The 13,333-nt window shown below is 38.6% G+C and overlaps 1 protein-coding gene across 7 annotated transcripts in view; it reads left to right on the top strand.

The window, feature by feature from the left end:
- ARHGAP24 (Rho GTPase activating protein 24) overlaps positions 1 to 13,333 on the top strand; it is a 574,638-nt gene that overhangs the window by 93,681 nt on the left and 467,624 nt on the right. The window lies entirely within an intron of this gene.

Raw genomic sequence — 13,333 nt, 5'->3', positions numbered from 1 at the left:
ATATATATATATAAACAAAAACCCGTTGCTGTCGAGTGGATTCCGACTCATAGCAACCCTATAGGACTGAGTAGAACTGCCCCATAGGCCTTTGAAGAAACACCTGGTGGATTCGAACTGCAGAACTTTTGGCTAGCAGGTGTAGCTCTTAACTGCTATGCCACCAGGGTTTCCATATATATATATATATACATATGTATGTATATATAATATACGTATATGTTGTAAGGTGTTGTCATCAGTTCCAACTCACGTATGTGTGTGTGTATGTGTAACATGTATATATCATTTAGAACAGTGAGCATATTGTATATATATTACTTAGAACAGTGAACATATTGTATATATATCACTTAGAAAAGTGATCATATTGTATCTATATCACCTAGAACAGTGAGCATATTGTAAACACTATATGTTATTTATTAAATAAGTAAAGTCATAGTTTTAACTAAAATGAAAGAGAACAGCTTATAGAAATTTCCAGTGGTAGTCTTTTTTTGTGTGCGTGTGTGTCTTTTTTTTTAATAGCCTTCTAAATTACGGCACAGAATTTTCTTAGAAAATAGAGAACATCCTAAATTGGCATAGCAGTTTAATAAAGAACGTTGGGAGTAGAATGAGACTTCTATTCTATTTAGTTTTACTTCTGAAAGTCTTAACCCTGACTGAACTGGAAAAGTGTATCCTACTAATTATGTAACAAAGGAGCACTGGTGGCACAATGGTTAAGTCGGCGGTTCAAAACCCACCAGCCGCTCCTAGGGAGAAAGATGTGGCGAAAGGTCGGCGGTTCAAACCCACCAGCCACTCCTAGGGAGAAAGATGTGGCGATCTGCTTCTGTAAAGATTTACAGCCTTGGAAACCCTGTGGAGAAGTTCTACTCTGTCCCATAGGGTCGCTATGAGTTGGAATTTGACTTGATGGCAATGGGTTTGGTTTTTGGTTTTGAGTTACGTAACATCTAGAAGTACAATGCTGTTAAAAGATAATTTCTCATAATCACAATGTTTTCGAAGTAACAGAAATCTTAGATATCTAGTAGTTTATTCAACCTCTTTATTTTGGGGTGCAGAGAACCAGGACCATGAAAATTAAATGACTTTCTCAAGGTCAGGTTAATTCCTACTGAGGCCATGTTTACAAACTGCTAGTGTTGCATGCTTTCTATTAAGGAGCCCTGGTGGTGCAACGGCTAAGTGCTTGGCTGCTAACTGAAAGGTTGGTGGTTTGATCCCACCCAGTGGCTCCCTGGGAGAAAAGACCCAGCAATCTGTTGCTGTAAAGATTACAGTCTAGAAAACCCTATGGGACAGTTCTGCTCTGTTACATATGGTCACTGTGAGTCAGAATTGACCCAATGGCACAACAGCAACACCCTTCCTATTACAGCAGAACTACTTGAAACCCATGCTGTGGTCCAGCGAAGAACATAATTTGTATCTCCTTTATATCTGCTTACAGTGAGCTACAGGTATTGCTCATTGTCTATATATATACTTTCATACTTATGAGTTAATTGCAAGAATAGTCATAGGAACTCCTAAACAATCTTTATACAGATTCACTAATTGTTTACATTCTTTTCCATGCAGTTTATCATTCTGTCTGTATCTGTTTGTCTATTTGATTTTTTTTCCTGAATTGTTTAGAATTAGTTGGAGACATTATGTCCTTTTACCCCTAAATACGTGAGTGTGTATTTCCTAAGAACAAAGACACTCTCTTACATAACCACAGTTATCAAATGATCAAAATCAGAAAATTTAACATTGACACAATAATATTATGTAATCCATAGTTTATACTAAAATTTTATCAATTTTCTCAAAAATATCCTCTCTCTGTATTTTTTTCCAGTTCAGGATCCAAGCCAGAATCAAGCATGTGTTCAGTTGTCCTTTCTCTGTAGTTCATCTGGAACAGCTCCTCATCTTTCTTGGTCTGGAAATTTTTGAAAAGTACAGACAAGTTATTTCATAGATTGTACTTGTGGGGTGAAGGACCTAGTTTTATCCTAAGTAACATTGCCTTTGTCTTTGGCTTAGGGGAAATAACCTTTAGAGTAATTGAGGGGCCTTGGTCTAGGATTTTCAGACCACACCTGAGGATTTGTGCTGGTAAATGGGGGCTGGACAGACCAGAAAAGACTCACCTGGGAGGCTTTTAGAGTTAAGAGGCATGACGTGGCCTATCATGCAGGACTGGCCAATAAAAGCCCTGAACAGGAAGGCTCAGAGAGTTTCCTTGTTGGTAAGAACATCTGCTCTTGGGAGGGTAGTATGTCTATCGGAGCATGAAAGCTCTGCATCAGAAATCCTCCCAGACCTCACCCTACGTGCCTCTTTGCATCTTTTTTGATTATAACAAATCTGTAGCCATAAGTATGGTGTAAAAAAATCGGTTGCCATCAAGTTGATTCAATTGACTCATAGCAACCCTACAGGACAGAGCAGAACTGACCCATAGGATTGCCAAGGAGCAGCTGGTGGATTCAAACTGCCAACCTTTTGGTTAGCAGCCAAGCTCTTAACCACTGCACCACCAGGGCCCCAAGTATACTCTTTGTGAATTAAAACAGTGAATTATTGAACCTAAAGGGATAGTAGGAACTAGCAGGTAAGAAAGTAAGGACATCATGTGGACTCTGCAGCATGTGGCTGACATCTGCCTATTTGGCAGTCTAAAGGACAATGTCCTTTTAACTTTAGCTGACCTATCATTGAGTGGCCAGGGTCACAGAAAGAGTATGTGAGAGAGAACTGCAGGGGTGGCTGGCGATGAGGATGGAGAAGTGAGAATGTGAAGTCTGGAATTTGAGGATTGGATTCATGCTAGTCCTTACCGTGCTCACTTCAGTTTGAGTTTGTCTGATGTTTCCTCATGATTAGATTCAGCTATGTGATTTTGGCAGAAATACCACCGAAGTCATATTATGTCTTTTTCAACGCATCATGTTAGGAGACATATGATGACAGTTTATTCCAATATTTATGATATAAACTTTGTTCACAAGGTGTCTGCCTGGTTTCTCCACAGTAAAGTTCCTATTTTCCTCTTTGTAAATAATGATTAATTTGTGGGGAGATACTTTGAGATTATAGAAATATCTTATTCCTCATCAAATTTTTACCACTAGTTTTTGCATACCTTTGTAAGTTTATAACTCAGTTATTCCTTCCATATTTATTAATATTCTGTTGAAAGGAAAAGCTTTCTCATGTCTTTCTTCTTTCCTTTCTCACTATCTCTCTCTTATTATATCAGCAAGACCCAAGAATTGAATTCTTGTTTTATTCTATGAGTATGGTTCATAACAATTACTGTTTATTCAGATGTTCAAATTACCCCAGATTTGGCCCATGAAAGCCGTGCTAAGCTTGTTCCTGTGTCCTTTTGACACTCCCATTATTCTCTGAATACTTCCTTACTTTCTGGTACATGTCAGTCTAGAATCATTTTGGACTTTTCCTGCTGTATCCCTGGAATCGAATTTTAATCCAAATAGCCCTAATTCCTTTCAGAAGTGAATGGCATTTAGAAGTCAGAATCTGGATGCGAGGTGCACTCATTGCTCTTAGTGTGTTATTATTTCTAGGCTCTCTCAAGGAACAGCATTAATAAACATATGTCTAAATTTATTTCTGTATCCACTTATGCATTAAAAACCATAAGTTTAGACTGATACTTCCAATTCCAATTTCATACCACAGGATACATTCTAGTCTTCCCCCTTCCGTGTTTGTAAATTCCTTTCCAACAGTCGAAACCTGGGCTCCTGCTATGCTCAATATGTATATACTCATTTGCCCAGCCTAGAATGTATATAGAAGGTAATTCCAGAATTGGTATCCCATATCCACATTATAAAGAAAACCTACTAACTAGAACTTAATATTTTTTAGAGTTTTTTAAAAAATAAAATGTATATACAGTGAAATATACAAGTCTGAAGTGTACAGTTCATGAATTTAGACAAATGTCTACAGTCATGTAACTCAAGTCCCTATCAAGACGTGACGTTTCCATCATCTTAGAAAGTTTCTATGTGCCTCTTTCTAGCCAATATCCACTTTCTCAAGAGTAACCATTTTTCTAATTTCTATGACCATATATTCATTTTGCCTCTCCTAGAATGTCATATATATGGGATAATGCAGTGTATATTATTTTGTATCTGACTTCTTTCACTCATTATATGACTGTGGCATTCATCATTGTTGTTATATATATCCCAAAGTTTGTTTCTTTTTATTTCTATATCACTGTATGATTATATCACAATTTGTTTATCTATACACATGTTGATGGGCATTATTTAGGTTACCTGCAATTAAGGACTGATATAAGTAAATTTTTTGTGGACATGTGGGCTCCATTTCTCTTGGTTAAATGCCTAGGAGTGGAATTTCTTAGTTTTTTTATGTAGGGGTATGTTTTGCAGAGAGCGTCACTCTGTGTGATGACTGCTGTGAGCCCCCAATGCTCGTCTTTCCAGTGTCTCCATATCAGTCTAATGATGGACTCCACTTGACACTGCTTAGGTCATATCCATTCCCTGGGCCAGACATTATTGCTACGGAGCTCGTGTCCTCTAAGTAATCAAGTTCATCCCCATCCCTATAGTAGTGAGGTTGTGGAGCAGGGTGGCGGTACTCAGTAGAACAACATGGTATGAGGAAGAGGGGGTTACCTAGAGCTAGGCTCATGAGCATTCCAAATAATTCCTATTTTTTAAAAATGACTTTTAGCATATAGGATTTATTCGTCTTTCACAAACTGCTAATTAAATTTATTCAGGTGAAACTTTGCAGTAAATCTAGGTTGCAATTCAGCTTATCAAAAACTAAAGTGTTAATTAAGTAGACAATTGGAAGAAGCAAGATGTGTCCCATTTATATGAGGTACATAAGACAGAAAAGAATGAAAAGACCAAAATGGATGTCAGAAGAGACTCTGAAACTTGCTCTTGAACTTCGGGTAGCTAAAGCAAAAGGAAGAAATGGTGAAGTAAAAGAACTGAACAGAAGATTTCAAAGAGAGGCTCAAGAAAACAAAAATCCTCACAACTGGACCAATAAACAACATCATGATAAATGGAGAAAAGGTTGAAGTTTTCCAGGATTTCATTTTGCTTGAATCCACAGTCAGCACCTACGGAAGCTGCAGTCAAGAAATCAAAAGACACATTGCATTTGGCAAATCTGCTGCAAAAGACTTCTTTAAAAAAATGTTGAAAAGCAAGGATGTAACCTTGAAGACTAAGGTGCACCTGACCCAAGCCATGGTATTTTCAGTTGCATCATATGCGTGTGAAAGCTGGACAATGAATGAGGAAGACTGAAGAAGAATTGATGCCTTTGAATTGTGGTATTGGTGAAGAGTATTGAATGTACCAGGGACTGCCAAAAGATTGAAAAAATCTGTTTTGGAAGAAGTACAACCGGAATGCTCATTGGAAACAAGGATGGCGAGACTACGTTTCACATACTTTGGATATGTTATCAGGAGGGATAAGTCCCTAGAGAAGGATATCATGCTTGGTAAAGTGAGGGCCAGCGAAAAAGAGGAGTACCCTCAACAAAATGAATTGACACAGTGGCTGCAGCAAGGGGCTCAAGCGCAGCAATGGTTGTGAGGACAGCACAGGACTGGGCAGTGTTTTGTTTTACTGTGCATAGAGTCAGTACGAGTCAGAATTGACTCGATGGCACCTAACAAGAACACAACAAATATATATATATATTCACACATATACACACACACATCCCATTGCTGCTGAGTCAATTCTGACTCATAGCGACTCTTCAAGACAGAGTAGAACTGCCCTGTAGCGTTTCCAAAGGGCAGCTGGTGGATTTGAACTGCCAACCTTTTGGTTAGCTGCCATAGCTCTTAACCACTGTGCCACCAAGACTCCACACACATATGTATGAGTTATATATTATACTTCATGAAAGATCACAGCTTAACATATCAAAATCCACCATGATATGAATGATGCTAAATAAAGAGATACAGCAATCAGATTGTTTTTCATTTTGATGTCTTCTCCCCACCTTCCTTAAACTCTAGTGAGAAAATTGTATTGTCAGTACTTCAATATAACAACCATTAGTAGAGCAACTGTGGTTCAGTGATTAGGGCAAGATTTATATACTTAGAGGGTCTAGTAATTTTCCTGTGCTTATAAATAAGTCTGATGATGTTCAACTCCCAGGATTAATTGACAAAGACGAAGTAGTCCTCATTGGAAATCATTAAGTGCCTAAGGGCTTTTGTTTGAAGGAGAAAACCTGGGAGTTCATTGTAGACAAATGACTGTCTCAGTCCAAGTTACCCACTAGTAAAATATTTTCTTTGAAGTTGGCTGAATAAAAAGCTGGCCCCATAGAGAGGCTTGAAATGATAATGTAATCGACAACATATCTAATATTCCTGGGTTGAACTCACTAAAGCACCTGGCATTAAAAGTAGTGAATGTTTCAGACAAGCTTTAATCTGAGTTTAAAAATATGACCATCAGGCGACAGAGATGGGGGACTCTGTAAAGAATAAGCACAGAGGTTATTTCCCAGTCGTGAGGGGACAGTCAGCTGAGCCTGCCTCTCTCAGGCACTGGCTTCAGCTTCGCTGTCCCCACTCTGCCCAGTATGTTCGGAGGCCCTCCTTTCCTGCTGCTATGGCTCCCCGTGCTTTGGGTATTCTAATCTCACTACTTTTTTCAGATATGACAAACCTCTTGGTTCCTAGAGCCAGACTAAAGCTTTTCCAAACAAAACTTTACTAATGAATTATTGATGAGAGAGGGGAGAGACACATAAAAGGTTAAAAACTGAGATGTTTATAAAATCAAGTTTCTGATTCTATTTTTAGGGTCTATAAAAGACTGGATTTATTAAAGAAGCGGGAACACCCAGGCCCTGTTTTCTTTTCCCTGCTTCAGGTCTGTTTCCTTTTTCCTTGTGTTCCTGTGATGCCATGATAAAACAAAAACAGCTGGCATGGAGTCAGCTCTGACTCATGACGACCCCGTGTGCCAGAGTAGAACTGAGCTCCATAGGGGTTTCAATGGCTGATTTTTTGGTAGATCACCAGGTCTTTCGTCTAAGGCTCCTCTGGGTGGACTGGAACCTCCAACCTTTCGGTCAGCAGCTGAATGTGTTAACTCTTTGCACCGCAGAGTGTCATCTTGGAATTTCCAGCAAGCTATTCATTTCTTCTTTTAAAAGAAGTTAACTTTCTTTTTTTTTTTTCTCCATTTCAAGTGACGTTCTCCTCAGTAGCATACCTAAGTTTCTATTTTACATTTGAGGAATAGCTTCAATTCTTGATTTGTTTACAGAGTAGAAGTAACAAGGAGTCTTCCTCTCCTTTCTGATTGATTGGTTGTGACTGCCTAGAGTGTTCTGTTGAAAAGACATCTGGTCGTGCGTACGGGTTCTGCAGGAAAGAGAATTGTGATAATTAATAATGTCTGCCATGAGCTTGAAGAATAAAAATATGATGCCACATATCTGTCATTACCCTCTCAATCCCATCATGGTAAAGGGTTTTCTTTGTTTTATTTTGATTTTTTGTTTGTATTCAGGTGGTCAGCATTGGAAATTCCAGCGATTGTCTTAATAACGTATCCCTCAGATAGCAGCATGGTGATGAGAAACACTTCTAAGGATATATTAAAGTATGTTTCTCCCTAGTTGAATTAAAACCTCTTTAAGAGAAAGCAGATTCTCTCTACAAAGTATGAGGCATAATGGATTCAACAAAACCAAAGCAAACACTTGAGATTTTTTTTTCTTTAACAGTTCATTCCGTTAAGTCATTTTGATTTCTTTCCAAATGAACATGGAAGTATTGACGCTTAAAATGTAAAATGTAGATCAACGGTCCTGATCCGTCCCAACATATGCACAATTTTCTTCTATCGTCTATTCTCTGATGTTTTGGACAATTTACTTTCAAATGAATCAAGGAAAAGGATATTTTAGTATTTCCTCAGGAAAATAACTCCACATTTGCAAAATTATTACTGCTAAAGTTCCCACAGGTATGCTCTTTCGGTGACTGTTTTAAACTGTATTCATGACTGGTGGGTTTTATTGAATTCCCCTGTTTTCTTAGCACTTAGGCTGTTCAGTTTTAAACGGAAATGTTTCTTTATTTTTAACTCAAATCATGATTAATGGTAGCGTCCAGTGAGATGAATGTCAGTTTGCTCAATTGCTTCTGAAGATCATTTTAGCTCCACAGGTTTTGGGTTTGGTTTAGATGGGAGAATTTGGGGTGAAGTTATTTCATTGGTCTCTAGTAACCTCGCACGTTTCAGGATTTTTCCACTGTACTCTGGGGAGCCTTAAGCCTCAGGGGTAGATTCTAGTAGGCCCAAAAGACTGATGGATTCATTTATTTACCTGTTAATTCAACAAAACATTTTGTGTTCACTTTATGCCAGTTACTCTGATGGGTTTCAGGGAGCCCACGTCCTCAAGGAGTTTACAGTGTAGAACGCCAAAAAGTAACAAGCATGGCCCATCTGTGATAAATGTTATATCCAGGTGATATGGGCGTGCATGGGAGGAGGCCTTAGCCTAGATGGGTGAAGATGGCTGTACCAGAGAGTTTTTTTTTAGAAGAGTTGCAGTCAGTCAAGAAGCTCAGGCGATAGGAACACCAGGGGTGAAAACACAAGGCCTTTCAAGGTACCTTAAAAATTTTATTTGCTTTCTAAAAACAGATTCAGGCTCCTAGAATTTGTTTCAGTATTAAAAGAACCTCCAGTAGCACCTTCACAATATTGTGACCTGGAGTGCTGATTCTCTGTAGAAGCTAGAGTTTGGCTCATTTTTCAAGCAAAGAGCTGATATGATAAAGGGCAAAAATGAACTTTTTTTCACTCATCAGTTTTTATTAGTGAGGGGTTTCTTTTTTTCCCTTAAAACATGGTATTAAAATTTAATTCTTTAAATCTTTCCTTCTTATGCATTTTTGGTAAATGTATAAACTTGGAAGGCCTTCTATACGTGCTTCTATACACCTAGGCTCGTTTATAAATTTTTAGCCATGTGATCTGTTTTTATCATTTTATAATTTTATGCTTTCTGATAGTGTTGTACCTTAGGAGATATTTTTGCATTCAACCAACAGCTACATATTTAATGGCCATTCTGCAGTCCCTCTGCTATTCTCACATCTTAGAGGACCATCAGCCTCAAGGAGCTCACCTGTCAGAGGGGAAGAGAGATAAACAAAGAACAAAACAAGAGATTCTTATGTGCTGAGAATAGAATAGAATAAAATAAAATAGGTTATATGATTGAGTATGGTGTGGGGGGATGGTACTAGCAAAAGCATTCAAGGAAGGCTTCTCTGATATAGTAACATTTGAATTGAGAATTGAATGATGAGGAGTTAGTCAATCAAAGACTTGAGGGCAGCTTTTGTTAGTGTTGTTTTTAGCTGACAAAACAGCAAAGGCAAAGGTCCTAAGAGGCTAGCGTGTCTGGAATACAGAGAACCAAGTGAGAAGTGATGTAAGATAAAATGTAAGAGGTGGGCAGGGATTATATGGCACCTCGTAGGCCATGACGGATACTTTGGATATTACTCTAAGTGTAAATGAGTAATTACTGGAGCATTTTTAGCATGGCAGTTACATGACCTGATTTGTTTTATAAAAGATTGCTCTGGCTGCTGTGGAGGGAATGTATCATATCACCGAGATAGGAATGGAATCAATGAGAATAAGTAGAAGGCATTACCGTTATCCAGGAAAGGATGCAAGGGCCTGGATTTGTATCTTAAACAGAGTCGTCACTGGATAAATTCTAAAGCTATCGCTCTCTTGCTTTGCACTCACCTGCATATGCATATTTGTGTGTGTGTGCCTGTGTATATATTTGATACATGTTTTTATTTAGGGTTGAAACATGTCGTTTAATGTCTGATACCAAGTAGAACATGGAGGTTTAGACTTTAATGATGGAAATACTTTTTCCCCTACTCTTAACTAGTCTCTATACCATCACCTATGCTTCCATCTTCTACTTTCTATTAATTCTTACATTCCCTCATAGCATCCTTCTGCCACACTTTTGCTTCCAGCCAGCCTTCTATAAAGTAGGATAATCTATTGACAAATCCTTTCTCTTTGAGTTCCTGGCTTTCCTACCAGAGAAAATGGGTATTAAGATGACCTGTTTTGAACATAGGAGTGGGCAGAAACTTGAAGGCAATGTAAGCCTTGCTGAGTTGACAAGGAACAATGGTAATACATTCAGTGTTGAGATATTATTACTTTAGATGAGGTTAGAAAGAGAGATGAGGGAAACAGATGTTGAAGCAACTGTAATTTGGGATAGTTTTTTTTTTTTAAGGTCAGATTCCTTACAAGTAGAGGTGAAGATGAAAATTCTTGTTCACGTGATTTATTGGGGGAGCAATCTCAGAAGGGAAGTGAAGAAAGCATTGTAGATCGGGGGAATGAAGTTAAGTATAAACTGGCTTTGGCCTAATCCAGTGGGGAAGCTCTGGAGCACAAATTACAACACAGTGTTAGTCACTGTTGAGGCCAAGAGATTAGTTTTTTGTACCCCGCTGCTGGGCCTTCTGGTTCATCAAATGCTGAGGTCTGTGGCGGCGGGCGGGGGGGGTTGTGAGCTGCAGAGCCTCGCATGAGATTCCCCCTTTGGTGAGAACAATTCTTCAGGGAAGGCATTCATACCTGCTGGTGTGTCAGGTAAGAGAGTTCCAGGTGGGGCACCAACTTCTTGATGCTACAGGTGATCAGGATTAGGAGCAATGAACTTGACCTTGGTAGCACCCAAGGGAAATCCAGCTAGAGATGGAGGATGGAGAAAGAAAAGATTTGGTAGAATGGGCTTCAACATTTACAGTTGGGCTAAAGTAGAGGGCTGGGAATTTTAAAACAATTAGGTAGGGGCTACCTTATATCATAAAATAATTGTGAAGTAATTTTACCCAGAAATTATTTAAGTACCTAGAGGATTAAAGAGCTTTATATTCTAAATCAGGTAAACAATTATAGTTATAGACTGACTATAATGGTGCCGTGATCAGGTTGTTTAATGCAGTGTACGGTAGAGTTTTGCTATGTTCTATGCTTCTTCAAGAATATCATATCTGCAGGAATATGCTTACGTGTCTCCCAGTGGCATGGCAGTTAGTTTTGGAAAATGAGAAGAGAATGTCAGCAAATATTCTGCTTTGAAGAATTTTCTTCTCTAGGGGAAATACATGCATACGATGTATATGCTCCCACATGTATATATACACAAATACATGCACACATACATGGACACACATATATGTGCACACATACACACATTCATGCGTGCACACATTGCTTTCTCCTTCCCTGTGTAAGTTTTTCTTGTACAAGCCATTACTTCTAGAGAGTATATATGCTCGCGTTAGATATACAGCTCAGTAAAATGTCCTACTGGCTGACAAACCAGCATGTTAGCAACGGCTACAGAAAAGAGTTTTTTTTGTTTTTTGTTTTAAATAAGAAAGCAGAATTTAGATAAACATTGTCTATCTATAATTCCAATGACAACACAAAAGGTGATAATCGGGTGTGATCAGAATTACGCTTGAAAGTCCCATACATCTCTTATCGATTGGAGTGTTTTCCCGCCTCTGCCAGTTTTTGTTTTCCACACAGTAATAGAACAGAGCACTGTTTCTTTGATTGAACAACTGGAGTAGTTTGTGTGTGTTGAAGGGCCATGTGGTGTGAAATCACGTGAACTCTGAAACTCTGGGATCACATTCTATGGGAGGTGCACCACCCGAGGCCAAGGGAGCTGATACTGACCAGAGGAATGCAGGTTCACTTCTTCCGCCTCACACTTGCTGTGGGAGCATATGTTCATTGAGCCGAATGGAAGGACAGTGGTGGAGTTGCTTGAGCTATTTAAGTTGTTCTTTCTCTCTCCCTTTTCTCTATCTATCTAGCCCTTTCCCTCCATCTCACTCTTGTGTTTGCTGAACATGTGTAGTTGAAGCTATGTTAAGTTAAATCCAAATACACTGTAACTCTGTTGCATAGGGCATTCTATTTTTATACATCTTTGTTTATATGGATGTTTATGTATTCTTTGTTGAAATTAAGTGACAAATATAAATACCTATGTGTGCGGCTGTTTGACTTTTAGACAATTCTGTTAGGAATATGAATTTCATCTCTGATTATACCATGTTATATATTACAGTGCTTTTAGTTCACCTGGTTATAAAAAGAATCACAAGAGTGTATGAACAAACCAGTTTTTATCTCTAAAAAACAATTCAAAGCTCTAAGGCCGTCAAATGATGGGGCCTTTCTAAGCCCCACCTTGGAAGAGTGCCACCATTAAGGGTTTTTTCTAAGGCTGATACAAAGATACAAGTTAACTTCTTTAATGGATTGAATTGTGTCCCCCCAAAATATGTGTCAACTTAGTTAGGCCATGTGTGGTTGTCCTCCATTTTATGATTTTCCTAACCCACTGAAACCATTGCCATTGAGTCAATTCTGACTCATAGCAACTGCTATGAGTCTTTTAGGGTGGGATATAACACCCTTGCCCATGCCACATCCTGATCCAATGTAAAGGGAGTTTCCTTGGGGCGTGGCCTATACCACCTTTTATCCTACAAAAGATAAAAGGAAAGGGAAGCTAGCAGAGAGGGGAGACCTCATACGACCAAGAAAGCAGCACCGGGAGCAGAACGTGTCCTTTGGACCTGAGGTTCCTGCTCTGAGGTGCTCCCAGACCAAGGGAAGACTGATGACAAAGACCTTCCTCCAGAGCCGACAGAGAGAGAAGGCTTTCCCCTGGAGCTGACACCCTGAATTTGGACTTATAGCCTACTAGACAGTGAGAGAATGAATTTCTCCTTGTTAAAGCCATCCACTTGTTGCATTTCTGTTATAGCAGCACTAGATGACTAACACAACTTCCAATTTTGTTTTTGTTTTAGTTTGGAGTAACAATTTATGTTGTTGTTGATTTGTTAAAAGCTTAAATTGATAGCTCTATTTTGTAATCTCACGTACCATCCAGCTGTCATGGCCTGACCACAGTGAAAATACTTTCCCAGTGGAGATTCACTTAAATCATTCCCTGAGAATTTGAGTAACTAAATTGTGTTTTGTAAATTGTGCTAAACTGCAATTGGATAAATGCATTTCCTATCAATGCTCAAACGGGTAAGTTTAGAATATTATGTTTCTTTGTAAAGAACAATTTCAGGTTCACTTAAGTTTGGTGATTTTGTTATTGTGTTTAAGAAAATTTTCATGCTAATTTAAGTATTGTTTGCCAA

Source organism: Loxodonta africana, chromosome 5 (assembly GCF_030014295.1).
Source record: "Loxodonta africana isolate mLoxAfr1 chromosome 5, mLoxAfr1.hap2, whole genome shotgun sequence".
Lineage (NCBI taxonomy): Eukaryota > Metazoa > Chordata > Mammalia > Proboscidea > Elephantidae > Loxodonta > Loxodonta africana.
Note: the sequence above shows the minus strand (reverse complement) of the source record. Positions and strands in the feature narration are given on the sequence as shown.